This window comes from Rhinoderma darwinii, chromosome 2, assembly GCF_050947455.1.
Source record: "Rhinoderma darwinii isolate aRhiDar2 chromosome 2, aRhiDar2.hap1, whole genome shotgun sequence".
In the NCBI taxonomy this organism is placed as follows: domain Eukaryota; kingdom Metazoa; phylum Chordata; class Amphibia; order Anura; family Rhinodermatidae; genus Rhinoderma; species Rhinoderma darwinii.
Window position 1 is genome coordinate 457191295 of NC_134688.1, and position 19666 is coordinate 457210960.

Below are 19666 nucleotides of genomic sequence, written 5' to 3' on the forward strand. Positions count from 1 at the left end.
TGGAATCCGGGTTTGCACTAACATTGTGTACTAAGGTAACACACGGAGAGCAGGAAAGTGTCTGCATACATCTATGCAATATCCTTGGCTCGATAACCAAACACAACTTCCAGAATGGCTGACTATAGTTGCAACTTACTGTTTCTTTGTAGAAAAGTGGCTCTGGAGCACATACTGCTGACCAGTGAAATAGGGCGTTGATTTCTAGAATAAGAACTTCTTGTGTATGATGATTATTAATAATAGAAACCTGTAACCATAACCTAGTAAGGAAAATAAATAATACCCAGCACTGGTGCAAATTATATAGTTGGGCTTAGCTCACATCTGTGTTAGAGGCTCCGTTAGGGGCTTCTGTCGCAGATTCCGCCAAAAATACTGGAAACAATAGCGCTTCATGTTGTGCTATTGGTTCCAGTAAAACCGATAACCCGACAGAATCCATTAAAGTCAATAGACTCTGTCACCCACCGGTGATGTCTGTAGTGCAATGGATGTGGCGCTACTGGTTTTTCCCTTGTTCTGCTCCTCTTATGGTGAAGAACAACTTTGATGGCGAGTGCCTTGTCTAAGATTTTATTTTTAGTTTTTTTCCCAGAAACCAACATTCTTGCTCATGGGTTATGTTTAGTATTGCAGCTCGACTCCATTCCAGTGAATACCTGCAATACCAGAGACAGTCCATAGACTAAAGTGGTGCTGTTTCTGAAGAAAACCAAAAACATATTTTTTTTTTTAAATCTTTGTCCAATCCTTTAAGAACCAAAGAGACTTTATGGCACAATATAGTTAATTTATTGCTGAAAATCAAATGATCACTTCCGTAAGAGAGATTTCATGAACATAGACGGACAAAGGGATTTGTGTCAAACATGGACCCATTCATTAGAACACTGAAATGTAGTTTTTGTCTTTTTCAGATCCTATTTGCTCCACTGTGCCTGGAATCCATGGACCTGTAAGTATAAAGTAGACTTATAATAAAAATGTTTTTATTGTATGGTAGTTTTGCTTGTAGAGTTTTACAATCTTCCAAATATCCATTAAATATAAAACATAGGGACTAATGGGGTTATTCTACGCTTCTAATACCTATGATTACATTTTTATGTTTGCATTGGACCACAAGCACCCGCCTGTTGCCGTTGATCGGGCCACAAACTACGGATCGTAGTGTCTGTATTTGGGTCCGTAATGCTTTAGGTCCTCTTCTCTCACAGGGTTTTTTTTTACGCTGTTTTTGACAGAGAAACCGCTTAGGTAACCGCGCCAAAAAAACGTCCGAAAACTCCTCATTTATCTTAAGCAGAGGCGTTTTTCCCGCGAGCAGAAAAAAACACTCGCGGGAAAAAGAAGCATCATGCCCTTTTTGCAGGTGTTTCCGTCTCTGACCTCCCATTGACCTCGATGGGAGGCAGTGAAAGCGGTTTCTGCTGCGTTTTTTGCCTGCGGCGATCAGAGGCCGCGGCTGAAAAACGACGCATAAAATGTGGCAAAGATTTTTCCGCCTGCAAAAAACTCATAGGAATGTCGTAATCCGATTTCCCAGACTTCTAGAAACGTATCCGCAAAATGCCCAGCACACTGAGTTCTTTTGTGTGCGGTCTCTTATTTCTGCGGATCTATAGACTTGAATCACGATATGGGTCTGCAAATACGGACAGGGATAGGACATGTTCAATCATTTGCGGGACGAACAACAGATACGAAAAGAAATAAATGGGTCACTGTGCTAGCTGCACAAAATACGGATAGCACACCGAAGAAAAACATGGTCGTGTGCATAAGCTCTACATCAGTAGTACATATGACTATATGAAACTTTATCATATATTTTTTTAGGGGAAATTTCTCTGTTAATATAAAGAAACCTCCTTAGTCACCAAAAAAATCCATCTTGTGTAAAACTGTATTTTATAAAAACCCTTCTAATTTGAACCATTTTATCAATACATAACAAATAGCATCAAGTTATTATAATTCTAATCCAAATATAAAGTCTTCTAATTTGACCATAATACAAAATGATTTCACCATTTGAGGGCGTATTCACATCAGCGTTCGGGTTCTGTTCAACCTTTCCATCAGAGGAACCGATGAACGTAAACTATCGCTTCCGTTCACATTACCATTGATTTCAATTGTAATACTTCCGTTTCAGTTTGTTTCCGTTCCGTAAAGTTTTTTGTTTTTTTTACGGAAACAATGGCGCAGTCGACAGCACTTTTTTTTGTTTTATGTGAAAAAAAGCAACAATTTTTACGGAACGGAGACAAACGGCAATACACTGAAATGGAAGCATTAGCATTGAAATCAATGGTAATGCAAACGGAAGCTATAGTTTCCGTTCGGATTTCCGTTCATCGGTTCCTCTGACGGAAACCTGAATGCTGATGTGAACAGTTCCTAATACGATAATTAATAAGCGGCAAAAATAATCCAATTCTCAACAATTTTTTTTTTTTGCGGCTTTTTATGAACTTCTCAATTTTTTCAGTGTTCTGTTTAGTGCAGCTTTTATACACAAAGAAAAATTCATCAAACGAAGCCTGGAAATTACATGGTGGAACTGTCACACTAATTACAGAGGGTTACAGCAAAGATCGCATATAATTAAAGGGAATTATTCTTTTTGTAACTTAATACTTTTTGCTGTAAATATTCGCAGATGAGTGTAAAGTATTCATGTCCCGGGGCTCCAGCTACAAAGTTATTGGTAATGTCAGGCATGTCCCACCAGCGCCTGTTACCATCCGAAGTGTAAATGTGGCTTTGTCATCCCACTGTGATTGTGTCATCGTACCTTCAGGTGTCATTATTTACATTTTACACTCGTCTTTTGCCAAAATGAAACACAAAATTATGATGCAAGACATCTAGCTCCACTTTTGCAACCAATTTGTATTGCTCCAAAGCATCTAAAATAATGAATCAACTTTGCAAAAGTGTCCTCAATAAAAATCTATAATTTTGAGTTTTCTACTCCTAGATCTGTGTCTCCATGGTAACAGACTACAAACAAACCCTGTGTAGTCTGATTCTGCAGTAATACCGGTTTACACGTCTCCTGTATTGGTAACATACAGTACAGTTGGTAGGTTAGCAAGAAGTATGGGAGTATGGACTGCAGGATCAGACTACACAGGGCTTGTTTGTAGTCTGTAACCATGGAAACATATAGGTCAGAATAGGAGTTGTAGATTGAAAACGATAGGAGATTTTTTAATCAAGACTATTTGCAAATTTGCTTCATTTTTTATTGGTATTATTCAAATGGTTGCAAAGGTGGACATAGCATTTTATTTACTGGAAATAAGCCTTTAAAAGTGAATTACTAAACTTTTTGCTTACAGACCTATATGGCTAGCTTAGGGTTAATCAAATCCATAGTCAGATTGGTACCGATCTGTTTCTGGGAAACATTATTACTGTTGTATCGGCTTTCGCAGACTCTACAGGTCCATTCACTAATGCATTCACCTAAAGTACGCATCCGAAAAACGCATGCGGTTTTACTGCGATTTGGTGCAATGTTTAATGATTTTTTTCAGACGTGTTTTTTGATGCGGTTCTAACCGCACCTCAACCGCGACGTGCAAGTGCTCCCTTAACGTAAAGTCTGCCTAATCATGGTGACGCCTGCTCCTTCCGTTAATTAGCAGTTTTAATAGTCATGAGACCGGGAAAGCTGGATGACCACCCTCTTAGGCTACATTCAGACGAGCGTGTCCGATTTGTGCGCATAAAAAAAAACCGCAGCATTTTTCCTACATTTCACGTCCATGCAAGCACCTTTTTTTTTTTTTTTTTTTTTTTTTTTTTTCTTTTCTTTTCATTTTATTTCTCTGTTTTTCTATGTAACTGATGCGTGAAAAACGGAGAGCACACCATGGTTTTCACGCACCCATAGACTTCAATGGGCGACTAGGTGCGCAAATAACGCAATATAGGACATGTAGTGAGTTTCACGCAACAGACACTCGCTGTGTGAAAACTCACACATGTCTGAATGGCCCCGTTGAAATGAATGGGTCCGTGTTCTGTCAGTTATTTCAATAGACAGCAAACGGACGAGGAACACGCTCGTCTGAATGAGCCCTCAGGCCTTTAATGGCAATGCTATTCGTAGTCATCCATCTTTCCTAGAAACGGATTTCTTTTTAAACTATTAGGGCATGTTCACAAGCAGTGTTTTCAGACGTAATTCGGGCGTTTTACTCCTCGAATACCGCCTAAAAAAAAAAAAAAGGCCCCTAATGCACCTGGAAACATCTGCCCATTGCTTGCAATGGGTTTTACGATGTTCTGTTCCCACGAGGTATAATTTTACTCGTCGCTGTCAAAATACGGCACGTAAAAAGACACCCGCGAAAAAGAACTGCATGTCACTTCTTGGGATGTTTTTGGAGCCGTTTTTCATTGACGCCATTGAAAAACCGCTCCAATAACGGCCGTAAAATACGCCGCGAAAACGCGAGTTGCTACAAAAACGTCTGAAAATCAGCTCCGTATTTTCAGAAGTTTTTGGTCACTCCGTGTGAACATACCCTTATTGTTTGTGTTCAGCTGGAAACCATATTGACAAGTTCTGTAGAATTAGAAGACGAAAACGTACCGTCCCCATTTCACAACATATATCGTGCGCGCTATTCACGTTCGCTGTGCTGGAGCTCTGCCCACTCCATATTCTGCTCTTGTAGCTTTCTCCCAGCTGTATAATTGGTGTTTAGGATTTTATGTTTGTTTGTTCATTTTATATGAAAGATCAGCTTGTTACTTTATATTTTTAATGTTTTTTCCTTTTTTATAGTATTGTCAGATTACAATCTGTAATATCATAGAATTGCCACACCCGGCCAAGCTATTTTTGTAGTATAGACCCCCCGCTATAGTATTGTGCCGGGAAGAATCGGGAGTCCTGGGTGTTGCGGTTATGTAACTCTGACATACGATGCTTTAGTAAAATCATAGCAGGATGCACGGATTGTCTAAATGTTGTCGCGGTTTTTCCTATAGCGTGTGATACATCCATAGAAATACAGAGCCCTTCAGTACTACATGAAAGGGCCGCATTATAATAAAACCGTTATACCAAGAATTTACGTTTCAGGATTTTAAAGGGACAATTCTGCTTTTGAAGGACACTTTTTACGAGATTTCTTTGTATAAATCTCCAGAAAATGTTGAGTAAATTTGCAAACACGCTCTTTTTACTTATACTATACTGGTTTTGATTACCATGATCATTTCTTCTCTATTCACAACCAAAGCAAAAAAAAAAATTTTTTTATTTTTTTTTTAACATTTTTACTACTGGGGGTCAGGGCTGATGGTGAGGCACAGATTTGTCAACTAGCTTAGGACGGAGGAGTGTGCCAATGTTATGGGAGTCAGTGACCTTCTTTTAGTAGTGAGGAGAGTGCTGCTAGAGGCAGGTGAAATGTCATAATCTGTCGGTTATAGGGGTTGCGTGAACAGCTCCACACTTATCTTTGGGCTATGTCTGGTATTGCAGTTCAGCTCCATTCAAGTGAATAGGGCTGAGATGCAGGCACAGCCCATGGACAAGAGTGGCATTGTTTCTGAAAAACAAAAAAACAGACCCTTTTTTCTAACCTCAACCCCAGCAGTACAGAGTATTTCAGCAGGCAATGATTTCAGAATAAAATGATTTTTGGGAAAAAGTCATGATCTGGGGAGGGGAATATAGATCAGAGGGAGGCCATAGACAGAGGCAGTGTAAAGTAAGGCCATGGTCGAAGAGAACCAGGTCAGTAACCAACGTGTTTGGAGGCCGAAAAGGAACGATGTAACTGACTGTGAGCTTAGGTAGCAATACTTGGAGGAACAACGAGCGCTGTACTTAGAAGTAAGACGTATGTGGTAATTGTCTATATAAATGTACACGTAATGAAGGTATAGAATAAAAGCCAGTGGCATGGGCGTGAGAAAGCCGTCCTGAATAATTCTCTACAACGGTTCCAGACAGATGAGTAAGTCGTCTCTCCGCTGGGTGATCACTATGGCTATCGAGTTGCTATGTAAATGAAATAATATTGTGATCCAATAAATAACCCAAGAACATGAACAATTTTCTTTGACCCCTTCCCTTTCATGATTAATACCTCCCCGTAATTAGCTAGAGCCGGGAATTACGTCCATTGTGCCACCTAAATACATAGTGTTTTCTACACTGAGGATGGACTTTATTTTATGTAATCCGGTATCTTGGCTGGACTTTATTAAGAACTTGCTTTTTTTATTTTTTTTGGTATCCTTATGAGACCCGTCTGATAGAGCAAGTGATTAGTAGGAAACATTCAGTATATGACACAGATTTCTTGGGATAATTCTGGGTCACTGGAATAAAGCTTCCCCTTTAAAGGAATTGTCCAGTTTACAAAACCCATTTCCATACACCCTTTTAGGGAATTGGAGGGGAATAGAAGGGAATCCACTGTTGAGGATCCTCATTTCTTGAGTGGATACAAAGATCGTCTCTCTCTCTGGGGGCGCCTGTCCTATCCTGCGTTACACGGACAACCCATTGATATGAATGGACACCATGTAATACTTAATTTCCCCTGTGGTGGTGCTGCAGGGAAATTTATAGCTGATCGCTGGGTGACTCTGCAGGAGGGACACTCTGTGATTTGATTATTGTCAAAGGATTGTCCAAAGCGGAGAACCCCTTTAAGGTGAACAAACACCAAAAAATGTTTTCTGGGAAAAGAATGCAAAAGGAATAAACCTTTTTAGCGCCGCCATTGAAGCCAATGTCTGAGAACATGACTTTCATATTGGCCAACCAGAAAACCCATCTGTGAATGGATGCGTGTTTGACCTCCTCAGCACAATGTAGGGTGTCTTGTTGGCTCTGGTACGTGATGCTTTGTTGGCCTCACTAAAATGAGCTATTTCCTAACGGATAACCATCAAAGGCAATGCGTCATCAGATGGAAATAGATCTGTCCACAGGTGGGAATCTCTGGTTTGTTAAAGGAACACTCCGATAAAAACGAAACCTGTGCTATGCCTAGTCCTGGGCCTGAGGAAGCCATGTATGACACAGCGGCTCAAAGAACGTTCAAAGAGAGATCCAGGTATCAGTTTTACCCATAGGGAAACAGATCGGGTGGGTTGGATGTCAACCTATCCAGTCCTTTGTGTCCTCCGATATGAGCAGCGTCACAAGTGTGACATAGCCGCTTATCTCCATTCCTATTTATATGAATCCCTTATCAGACATAAATTGGCAAACAATTGTTAAGCTAAGGCTGGAATCCACTAGACTTAGGGTATGTGCACACACACTAATTACGTCCGTAATTGACGGCCGTATTTCGGCCGCAAGTCCCGGACCGAACACAGTGCAAGGAGCCGGGCTCCTAGCATCATACTTGTGTACGACGCTAGGAGTCCCTGCCTTGCTGCAGGACAACTGTCCCGTAGTATAATCATGTTTACAGTACGGGACAGTTGTCCCGTAAGTATGATAAGTATGATGCTAGGAGCCCGGCTCCTTGCACTGTGTTCGGTCCGGGACTTGCGGCCGAAATACGTCCGTCAATTACGGACGTAATTAGTGTGTGTGCACATACCCTTAGACTTTTGGAATCCACTGAAATATAAAAAGCATGTGTTATTTGTCAACTTGATTGAATTGTCTATACTGGTCGTGAAATAGTACACCTATAACCTATGACAGATTTTGCTGCGGGCAACAACAATATACGTTCTTTATTCTACCCACTGACTGACCGGCTTTGATGACTCACAGAAGTAATCAGAGTGAATTGTTAAGAATGGTGTGAAAACTGGAGGAGTAATGGAGGACTTCTGAGGAGGTCGCAGCATGGAAGTCACTTCATTAAATCACACACTAATCCAATTCTCCGAAAAATCCATGTTTGACCCTTGGGTTTTGGAGGAACTTTCACATATAGTACATGGTTAGTTCTGTCCATGGTTAGTTCTGTCCATGGTTAGTTCTGTCCATGGTTAGTTCTGTCCATGGTTAGGTCTGTCCATGGTTAGCTCTGTCCATGGTTAGCTCTGTCCATGGTTAGCTCTGTCCATGGTTAGCTCTGTCCATGGTTAGGTCTGTCCATGGTTAGGTCTGTCCATGGTTAGGTCTGTCCATGGTTAGGTCTGTCCATGGTTAGGTCTGTCCATGGTTATATATATATATATATGTGTATAGATAGTGTTTGGGAGCATTTTTCTTTAGGGTCAGTTTACACAGTTTTTTGGTTCTGAATTTGGCGCAGAAGGTGCCACGAAATCTCACAGGAGAAAAAAAAAAAACAGCATGTTCTTTCTTCCAGCGGTTTCCGCCTCTGACCTCCCATTGAAATCAATGGGAGGCAGAAAAAACCTGCGGTGCTAGTTTCTGAGCATTTTTTGCTGGCCTTGCATTAGATTCCATGGCCGTGGGCGGGAAAAAACTTTAAAAATGGCGCTTGCAGTTCAAAATCTGCCTCAAAATTCCTTAAAGCCCAGCTCACACAGAATTTTACGCGGATTTAGACGCTGAAAAGGAGACTGAATCGGCGGCAGAAAATCCCCGAAACCGCCTCCCATTAATTTCATTGGAAGGCAGAGGCATTTTTTCCCACGGCGGTCTTTAGCCACTCGAAGTAAAAAAAAATCGGTATGATCGTTTTTGCCGCGGTTCCACCTCTCTGTCTCCCATTGATTTTAATAGTAGGCCAGAGAGCATTTTTCGCCCGCGGCCATTGAGCGCAAAAGATGTACCAGTAAAATCGTGGCAAGAATTTACGGGCAGGCCAAAAATCTAAATACCCACCACTGCATTGTCATTTTATGTTACCTGGATATAGGTGGACTACTAGGTATATTTTTGTAATGTTACTATTCTATGGGTTACTCTTAGATCTATGTAGAAGTTGTGTCATAATAGCTCTGTACAGTCCTGCTTATATTCCTCATAATATGGGACTAGAGCAAAATAATGTACTGCTATGCTGAGAGCGCCATTACGGTAGCCTTCCAAGACCGGAGTTCGTATTATCCCAGTTTCTCTGCCATGGCACCCATAGAAAACATAGTTCCCGTATGGTTCACTGGATTTAAACCTCTTGTTGGCTTGAACAGTTGAGCGCTTACTAAAAGGATGAGCAACGCTCTACTTTTCGGTCTAAGGCCTAGTTCACACTGAGTTTTTTTTTTTGCCGTGGTTGAGTTTATTATTTTTTTCCGTCTCCCATTGATTTCAATGGTCTTTTTGAGGCGGAAAACGCCTCAAGATAGGTAATGTCGCTATTTTTTCCAGCATCCATTTTTTTCTGCTTGTGGGAAAAAAAACGCTTCCGTCTCCAGTTAAAATCAATAGGAGGCTATTTCGGATGTTTTTTGGCACGGTTTCTGCATCATAAACAGCGCCAAAAACTTCAGTGTGAACTAACCCTTAGTGGTCTAAGAAGACACACTTTTCAGGACTCTTTTTTTTTTTTTATTTTTTTTTTATTTTTTTAAATTCGGCTCCTCCATCCCACCCTCTCCATAGCAGAAGTTGCCGTCGTTCTCCTTAACCTGATTCGGAGTATCCACTCATCGCTCCTTACGTTGTGACCTATGTCAAGTGGCGCACAGTATTGCTCCCCGATGCTCGTCTGAAGCACATAACTAGTTAATTCTGGCTGATGAAATCCTCAAATAGCCAGAGAAACACGAAACAGCACATTTTGTTCCGGAGTTATTTTGGTGCATAAAACGCAGAACAATCTTTTGGTTGCTAGGTGACGGGTGGATTGGATGATGCAGCTATAGAGAGCGCTACGGCTGCGGGTTGGGTAATGCATTATTATGTATCAACAGGTGTTAAAAGCACGGACTGATCGATCGATTCCCTGCTAGTCGCGTCCTTTTTATATTACGATGAATAAATGACAGAACCAATAAACCAATCCGTCAATCCATCACTTAACAAGCGCTGGATTGAGCCGTGAGTGAAATGTGTCCCAAAGGGCATTTCCCCCCTAAAGATGAAAAACTGTAAATATAACGTCATTGTCCCTTAATTATCAAAACAGCCAAAAATAAAAACGAGTCTTGTTGCCCATAACAACCAATCGGAGCTCAGATTAAATTTTTTAGACTTCTCTGGAAAAAAAAAATGAAAGGTGCGCTGTGATTGGTCGCAACAAGGCCAATTGTGCTTTCCCCGTATCTCAAGGTGTTAACAATTCTTTTGAGCTTTTACACGGGCCAATGATCGGGCGAACAAGAGTGTGAATGGAAACAGGGCATGAACGAGCAAACACGCTTGTTGTTACAGCCAAAGTTGTCCGGTGTAAAAGGACCCTTCGGCTCTGCGTCATGGCTTCTGTTCATAATGGAAGCCATGTCTCTCTGCCGCATCCGATGCATGAGGGATCCAAAACCGCTCGTCAGACTCCATTGACTAATAATAGGGTTAGTTGGGGTTACGTATTTGTGCCATAAAAGTGACGGACCAACTGACTAATTCCCCAGTGTGACCCGAGCCATAGTAGTCGCTGAATTTGCTTTTGCAGTAGCTTGGTAAAAACCAACATGGCTGCCTTTGAAACTTCTACAGGTCTTGGTTGTCACCAAACTTTCCTGGCTTCCTTTCTAACAACATGCTTTTTTTTATGGTGTAATGCATCCTTCCCTTCTTGTAAAAGTGTTTTTCCCGGTTTTATTCCTTTTTTTTTTTTTTTTTGTTACCTTTTTTTTTTTATAGTGGCAAAAAGTTGTTTTTTTTTTTTGCCATAATCGTATCCATAAAAAAAAGGCCAACAGAAGTGTGAACCCCCCCCCACCCTATAAACTCATGCAACTATACCTTGACTAGGTAGACCTCCGAATTTGGGAGTATGGGATTGCTGGATAATAATCCTTGTGGGTCTCTAATGCCAGTCCTATAGGTTGTCACCCGGTTAAGTATCAAGTAAATTCTCTTTCCTTCTAAGTAAATATCAATTTGAGGATAAACCTACCTCTTCAGAGCTGCCTGAGTTTTTACAAATTATTTCACAGGAATAGGTTATCATACATTTTTTGCCACTAGGTGGAGGTATTTTCTTTAGGATTCCCTTAATACGTGTTATTTTTAGCTGCATTCATATAATAAAAAAATAATGTCACTCTAATTTTGAGGGTGATTTTATTTTTTATACAAACGGTAATGCGGATGTAGTTTTCATTGCAGCATCTGGCGGCTTGGATTTGCCCTGGCTCATCTATTGATAATAGGGCAAGTCTGTACTCGCGGAAACCTTTCCATCTGTAAGATGGGAAGTGTAGGAGTTATCAGGGCAGTGTGAAGAGCTTCCGTATGTCTTTCTCAAAACCGTACCACAAATCTGGTGTCACGCGCTGTTGCTGGAGGCGCAGTCGATTTCAAGAAAGATTGCAGCACCGCTTCCTGATAATGACGTGTTTTAGGAGGAGAAAAAAATGACCTCACACACAAGATTATATATTTCATTCTTCGTTCATGAATAGAACACCAGACCTACAGTTTAGACTGACACACAGACAATGAGAGAAGATAGGGAACAGAGGAGAAAGTAATTGCACATATGTAGTTTTAGATTCCATTCCGTGTATATGAAACCGGGAAGACCGTCAATCACTGACAGAATGTCTACCCTCCGCGACTTCTTGATTTAACATTGGGAAAATATTTACTTGGCAATCCAAAGAGAAGAAATTCTGAAAAGGTCAGATATGGTTTTGGATGCTGTAGTACTAATTGAAAATTATAAGAGCCACTTTTGGAGGCCTCTGTAAATCACGGTTATAAATGCAGTATTTGCTGATGTCGTCATGTGTCTCATTATAAAATGTTTTCGCTGTTTTCCAATATCCCATATATTGCTACATAATTTCTATTTATTTTTTATAGGAAAACCCTATAGAATTGTCAGTCTTCACTTAGGTCTGGCATTCCATTCATCAACTAAAAAGCTTTGGATAACTTTTTCGTTGATGAATAGAATGCCAGACCTATGTGAAGACTGACACTTATACAAGCAGAACAGTCGGGGAGGGGGAACCGATAGAATTGGAGATTTATATGCTGTTCAGAGTCTGTGAAAAGCTGACTTACATCCACTATGAGCGCTGTCATCTGTTGTTTTTTTAATAGGTCTCGGTTTTCTTACCTTCCTGAAACGCACTGGCTATTTTTTCTTTGACCTTTTTATCTCTTCTCTGGGAAGATTGCGCGGTTTCTTTCTTCACCTAGTTTATTGTACCTTTGATTTCACCTACTGATTGATGGGTCAGTTTCTCAGTTGTTCGCTTGGTTGATCCCATTATTTTCTACTTTTAGATGTGTTTATCCTCCTTTTACCCCACACTCAACCCTACGGCTAATATTTTCACCTGATCCAGTGGTCACATCAGGAATTTGGCCTTTTCTGGAGTGATAGTGAGCGCCTATTATGGCCAGAATTTCTCGGTATCCTGCCCAGAGATTTTAGAGGTCAGTAGTTGGATCTAGTCTACAGGTGGTGACAGCCACAATGGATCCACAACCAGGTCCGTAATTTCAGCAGGCATCCATAACTATCAGGAGCAAATTTGGCTAATAAGATGGTGGAAATTCAGTCTGGGGCCCGAACACAATTATCTTATTGCAGAGTGCTGGTAGGGATTGGAGATTTCAGCTCTGATGCCTGCAGACTTGTAAATGCAGCTCAGCACTATAACACATTCTGTAACTCCGGATAAGTACATAAAATTGTACAAGGGTTTTCAATGATGTACATTCACTTGAATGATCTCGGGAGTGCTTGGTGACAAGCAAAATGGTTGCCACCCAGCTTTCCTAGAATGCTGAATGTTTAGAGGTCTCTTTGCAACAATATGGGAGTGAGGAGTATACTACTGCGTATCTAGTGACCATTCAAAATTCCTTGAAAGCTGGGTAGCAATCCTTGCTGGAGTAGTGCAGTGGCCATATTGGCGATCACCCAGCTTTCCCAGTACCATGGGCAACTGAGGATCTGTAACAAGATAAGTAATGCAAGGTAGATAAAAAGTTACTTAACATAATATGTAATCATAAAATTGTTCTACATGGTGAACATTCATCGATTCTAGGGAAAGCTTAGTGATGAGAGAATTTTTTGCCACCCAGCTTTCCTAGAGTCCTGAATGGTAAAGCTCTTTCTGCTACCATATGGGTGTAAGGAATGTACCACTGCAAAAGAAGGCGGATTTACCGTTAAAAATTCCAGGGAAGCTGGTGACCACTCTTGCTGTAGCGGTTTAATGGCCATATTGGTGGTCACCCAGCTTTCCCAGAACCAAATACATCTATAGGAACAGACTTTGTAACCGCTTGTGGAGGACGTGAGGGGCTAAACATTTGGTCGATCGAACAAACTAACGCACTTTCAAAAACTCGTTAGTGATCATTGGCCCGTGTAATATTCCCAGCAGGCCGTACATCGCCTCGTCTAAACAGGGAATGTGCTGTTGACCAGACACAAACTGTTTGGGGACACACGATTGTATTCATCGTTCGTCCCCATGATCCTAATCATTGCTCCGTGTAAATGTAGCAAACAACGCCGATTGACATGTTATCGTTGATCGGCGCTCGTTACTGGCCATGAAATCTTCTGTGGAAAAGGACCTTTAGGCCACATGCACATGATGCGTATTATGTGCTGGTTTGCCACACGGGTTTTCCTGCAGTAAATCTACAGCGTAAGGCGAAATTCACACGAACGTGTGCGTTTTGCGCCTGCAAATAACGCTGCATTTTTTTGCGCGTTGCAGTGTCATCAGTGTTTGGTGCGTGGCTGCGTGATTTTCACGCATATGGCATCCTTATGACACGCGGTTTTGAGGTTTCGAAAAAGAAATGAAGGAGGTGGTTTTATTTTTCCCTTCATTTCTTGATCTACTGTTGCGCGAAGTGCGTCCGTGTGCTGCGCGTGATTTTCACGCACCCATTGACTTCAATGGGTGCGTGATGCGCAGAACACGCTCGAGTATAGGACATGTCGTGAGTTTTACGCAGCGGACATACGCTGCGTGAAAATCACGGACTGTCTGAACGGCCCCATTGAGTTACATAGGCCCGTGAAACACGATTGTGTAAATAAGGCCGAATACAGAACCAGCAAAGTAAATGAGATTTCAAGTAATCTCATTTACGCGTTGCAGAAATTTCCGCATGTAAATTGACCTGCGATGCGTATTTTAAAATCCTCAGCATGTCAATTTTATCTTGCGTTTCCCTTTTTAGAATTGTATTTGACAAGTTTATAAAAAAAAATAACAAATTTGCAGCATAAAATCCGCATTTATTATCCCATCAGAATGTAAAAAACGCACCATTAAGTGCAGATTTTACCTGTGTAATAAGGGAATAACTGGAAATGCCAGTTCTGTTGCACCACGGTCACACCAGCGGACACTGGAACCAGTTGACTTTATTTGGTTCCGTTGGGGTGCCTGTGGTTTACCGGAAAAAATAGCGTAGCATGTTCGACTATTGTTTCCGGTATTTTCGTCAGAATCTGCAACTGAGGCCCTTAACAGATCCTCTAATGCAGATGTAAACTAGGCCTCGTCTGTGGTTTTGATGCTTATTTTCCGTATCAAATGACACGTGTGCATTTAGCCTAAGGCCCGGTTCACGCATTTTTTTTTTTTTTTACGAGGAAACCGTGTCGGAAAACATCTGAAAACGCCTCCCACTGTGACCTGCTCTATCTTCAGGCATTTACGTCTCTGAACTTCCATTGACATCAATGGCAGGCAGAGAAAGCGTTTTTGCCCGTTGCGCTCAATGTCCGTGGGTGAAAAACTCTTCAAACGGCGTGCAAGCAGATCAAAATTCCAGACTGAATTTTGAGGCAGAAGTTAAAAAAAACTCTGTGTGAACACTGCCTTACTGTTCCCGTATAGTAAAGCGCACATCAAACAGTATTGTAGTGAAAGTCGGTTTTCTCTCAGCATGACGGGAGTGCGACCGTGTGAACCTGGACACCTGATCTCATGGGATGGGAGCGGAGGAAGTCTCGCACAGGATGTATTGTGTTCATATGCAGATTGATGGAGGTGAAACCCTGTACAGGTCTGTACTTGTACCTCTGAGTGATTGCGCGTCATTGTATGGGCTGCTCTCCGTGTAAGGTTCACACCCTGCTTAGCAAGCGCAATGGGGTCATCACACAATATGTGGAGTATCTCATTCTCTGTCCTCTCACAGGCGGCCATGTCCCATCCCCCGTTCTCTTGATAGGTGGGGGTCCCTGCGGATATAATATAAATGTCTGAGGAAAATTATTTCAAAATATGGTGACTGAGCAGAGATCTTGAGGAAGAGAAAGGGAGCAGAGCAGTCGCCCATAGAAATTCACAAGTGTCGTATTACACAGTCAGATTTTCTGCCCGGTAACGAGTGCCCATCAATAATATGTAGATTGGCGCTCGTTTGCTCCATTTACGTGATTTTTACCTCATGAATATGAGAATTTCCAGATAGTTTGCATCTTGTTGGCGGCATATCGCGTTTACACGACGAGATGTACTGCTGACGGATGAGCGTTTGCTTGTTTGTCAGCTGATCGCTGCCATGTTTACATGAGGCAATGATTGGTACGAACGCTGGTTTCCGGTCATTTGCCCATGTAAAATGGCCTTGACTCATAACTGCATGATTAGACTACACAGCCTTTTTTTGTAGTCTGTAAGTATGGAGACACATAGACCTGCAAGGAAACTGTGTACACAAAACGGAAGGATTAGGCCTCGTGCACACAACTGTCATTTTCATCCGCAATTACGGGTCCATAATTGCGGATAAAATACTGACCTGTTCATTTCTATCGGCCACGGACACCTTCCCGTATATTTACGCGTTTGTGTCCGGGCTGTAAGAAATGAGCCGCAAAAAAATAGGACTTCTCCTATTTTGTTGCGTTTTACGGACCGTGCTCCTATACTACTCACTGTGAGCACGGTTCACAAATGCGGATGACACTCCGCAGCCCGTCCGTGCAGTATTTATGGAGCGTAAATACTTCACGGTCGTGTGCGTGAGGCCTACTGTTTGCAAAAGTGTACATGCAAAGCTTGAGGTAAGTGGAGAGCGCTGACGTGAGACGCTCCCTCGGAGGAGTCGGTGGTGGTCCTCCCGGTACACAGCGCTCTAATCACTCACTATCTTTTTATTAAACTGAGCTATTCAAGAATGAAAACCGCTGGCGTTCAGAGTAAAGCTTCTCCTTAAAATATTAGCAAATGGCACGAGGCGCCGTTACAAATGTTATTTATGGACTCTCTTTATTCCGCCTCAGTGTTCTCCGATTACCGGGAACGTCGGACTCCACACTGTGGTAGCTGAAACCCTCAGATTGTGGTCTGTAGCCTGTACACGGGATCCAGACTATAACCAGATGCAATAGTTTATCTATGGAGGGTCCTTCGTGGAGTGGGGGTAATGGCAGATACTATTTATCTAATGACAAATGGCATTGAGGGTTATAAATAATTTAGCATTAAATGATTGATCTGAGAGAGGGTGAACTTGATGGGCATGTGGTTTTTAATCTGTTAATCCTATAGTCAGTCATTCCCCTGTTCCTGCTGGGTACTCCTAAACTAGGATGGGAACACCCACATGACAGCCCACATGCACCCTGGGCACTTGCTATGCCTTCTTTTTAGAGGTTTTTATTCATTACGATTTAGAAAGCTTTCTAGTGAAAAGCCGCTATAAAATATGGAAAAGCATATTTAAGATAAGAATAGTATATACCTTAGTTGTACTCCCACCTACCCCCCCCCCCCCCCGTGCCTCTACAGACGTTTTTTTTACAAGTGCACGCGTTTTTTTGTGCCGTCTTTTCCGGACGTAATTGGAGCTGGTTTTCATTGGAGTCAATGAAAAACTGCTCCAATTACGTCCCAAGAAGTGTCCTGCACTACTTTGACGCGGCCGTAATTTAATTTTACGCGCCGTCTTTAGACAGCGACGCATAGAATGACAGCTCGTCTGCACAGAACATCGTGAGACCCATTGCAAGCAATGGGCAGATGTTTGCCGACATATTGGAGCAGTCTTTTCAGGCGTAATTCGATGCGCAAAACTCCATTACGTCTGAAAATAAGTTGTGTGCACATACCCTAACATTAAAGATTATAATGGGGGGGGGAATGAGTACTTGTTTCTGCAAAATAAACTTGTGTATCAATGCAGTTCACATGTATTACCTGTAGGGGCAGCATTGCATTGCTTTGGAGAAGGTGCTTGTCATTGAAAGTGACAGAAGCCTTTTTTATTGCAATTTTTCAACGCCTTAAGGACGCATCTGTTTTTGGGCCTTGAGTTCAAAGCGTTTTTTTTCTAATCGTTTTTTCATCGCTGCGTTACGAGAGCTATAACTTGTAATTTATGAGGCTTATTTTTGCAGAACAAGTATTTTTAAGGATACCATTGTGAGGTATATATAATGTATTTAAATTATTTTAATTTGTTTTGGGGGGGGGCAAGAAAGGGAAATGGAACAAAAAACTGCATTTGCTTTACGGCGTTTACTTTGCGGTATAATGGACATGATTTTATTCTACGGGTTGTTATGATTACGGTGATACCAAATTTAAATAATATTTTGGTTTTACTACTTTTGCCCAATAAGTTTTTTTTGTTTTTTTTCTTTTTTTAACACGAAGGGCCCATGCACACGACGGTAAAATCACCTGTAATTACGGGCCCATTAATTTCTATGGCCGACGGACACCTTTCCGTATGTCTACGGGAGGGTGTCCGTGCCGCAGAAACCAGACGAAAAAAATAGAACATGTCCTATTGTCTTATTTTACGGACCGTGCTCCTATACTTTATAATGGGACCATGGACGGGAAAAACGGCCGGCTGCCCGCGGCCATCCACTTCCGGCCGTGTCCGTAATTATGGGTCATAATTACGGACACGATCGTGTGCATGGAGTCTTAGGCTTAGTTCACAAAAATGGCCTCTTTGACGTATACGTCGGGAAAAGATCCCAACAATTAGGTTGAATATAGGCTTCGACTGCCTAATAGCGGAATCTGTCACCATAGACTGTTATGGTATACCGTTAAACGTATACGTCACGACCTGGGGTCATGCGAGCTCACGTATATGTTAAAGGGATACCATTGTAGTTTATGGGTGATGGCTGTCCCTATTAGGCATCCATATGTCGTATCCGCCACCCATAAACTATAATCATGGAAAGCTATTAAAAAGCCTATGAAGTGTGCGTCAAATGGATGCCTGCGACGTATATGCCATACAGTGGCATATGTCACGCTCCCATGTAAAGGAAAAAAAAGTTTTTTTACGTGTTTCTGTGGAACATAAATAAAGTTTACTGACGTTATACCAGCCTAACAGAGGGTTCTTTTTTGGCCTCTGCAGGCTAAAAGAGTCCTATAGTACAAGTTTAGCGTGTACGCCGTTGGCGTTCATGACGTGCACTAAATGTAGTGCAATAACGAGATGTTAAGGAGTCCTTATTGGTTTTAAAATAAATATTCTAAGATCCATAACCCCCCCAACAACGGAGCTTCACAAAGGCTTGTTTTTTTGCGGGACAAGTTTCGTTTTCATTAGTTTTTATTACGCCAACGCCATATGTTTGTCAAATGTGGCCAAGTGGTTAAGACCTAAAACCTTGTCTAGCTGGTAGCGGTAAAGTGTGGGGCCCTTGAGCCGGTCCGAATAGAGCTGCACTTCGCATACCTTGGAGGTAAGGATATGTCTGAGCTGAGCCGGGCCCCACCGCTTTATCCCTTGCTTACCGCTTCCCTCCGATCATAACTGTATGTACGCATACTACGTAGGAACGCTGTGAGACGGTCCAACACTTACGAAAGAGGGATTTTCCATACTGGAAACATATTTTCTCACCAACATATTTCACCTCTGTGCGCTCGTGTAAATAACGGACAGCACACTGACCAATGCAATTCAATGACGCTATTTATGTGTTTTTTCAGGGATCGTGTGTCCGTTGCGTGGAACTCCCCGCATGTCCTATTCTGATCCGTTTTTGTGGATCAAACTCAATCGTTGAAGTCTAAGACCATGTTACGTCCGTAATGGACGGAACGCATTTCGTCCGCAAGTCCCGGACCGAACACACTGCAGAGAGCCGGGCTCCTAGCATCATAATTATGTATGACGCTAGGAGTTCCTGCCTCTCCGTGGAACTACTGTCCCGTACTGAAAACATGATTACAGTACGGGACAATTGTCCTGCAGCGAGGCAGGGACTCCTAGTGTCGTACATAACTATGATGCTAGGAGCCCGGCTCCCGGCAGTGTGTTCGGTCCGGGACTTCCGGCCGAAATATGTTCCGTCCATTACGGACGTAATGTGCTCGTGTGAATCCAGCCTAAGGGTGCGTGAAAAGAATGGAAGTCTCATGGACAACATCCGAGTGCCGTCTGTTTTTCAGTTGCTAAAGAAATACAGGGAAACAAAAAGTTAATCAAGGAAGTGCTCGTAGAGAAGAAAACGAGAAAACGGATAACACACGGATACCACTTCTTCTTTTTTTTTTTTTTTTTTGCGAGTCGGACGTGAGAAGAAACGGGTCTGTCCGTGGGTTGTCTCTGGTATTGCGGGTTATTCTCATTGAATGGGACTGAACTGCAATGACA

The 19666-nt window shown here is 42.0% G+C and overlaps 1 protein-coding gene across 6 annotated transcripts in view; it reads left to right on the forward strand.

Annotated features, from left to right (window-relative positions):
- Positions 1-19666, forward strand: part of TIAM1 (TIAM Rac1 associated GEF 1) — a 291994-nt gene that overhangs the window by 101219 nt on the left and 171109 nt on the right. For 5 of the 6 annotated variants that reach the window (XM_075854541.1, XM_075854548.1, XM_075854543.1 and 2 more), the window contains one exon: positions 921-958. The exons of the other annotated variant lie outside the window; for it this stretch is intronic. The gene's annotated coding sequence lies outside the window, so the exon portion shown is untranslated. The remainder of the gene's footprint in view (positions 1-920; positions 959-19666) is intronic. 6 annotated transcript variants of the gene reach the window in all.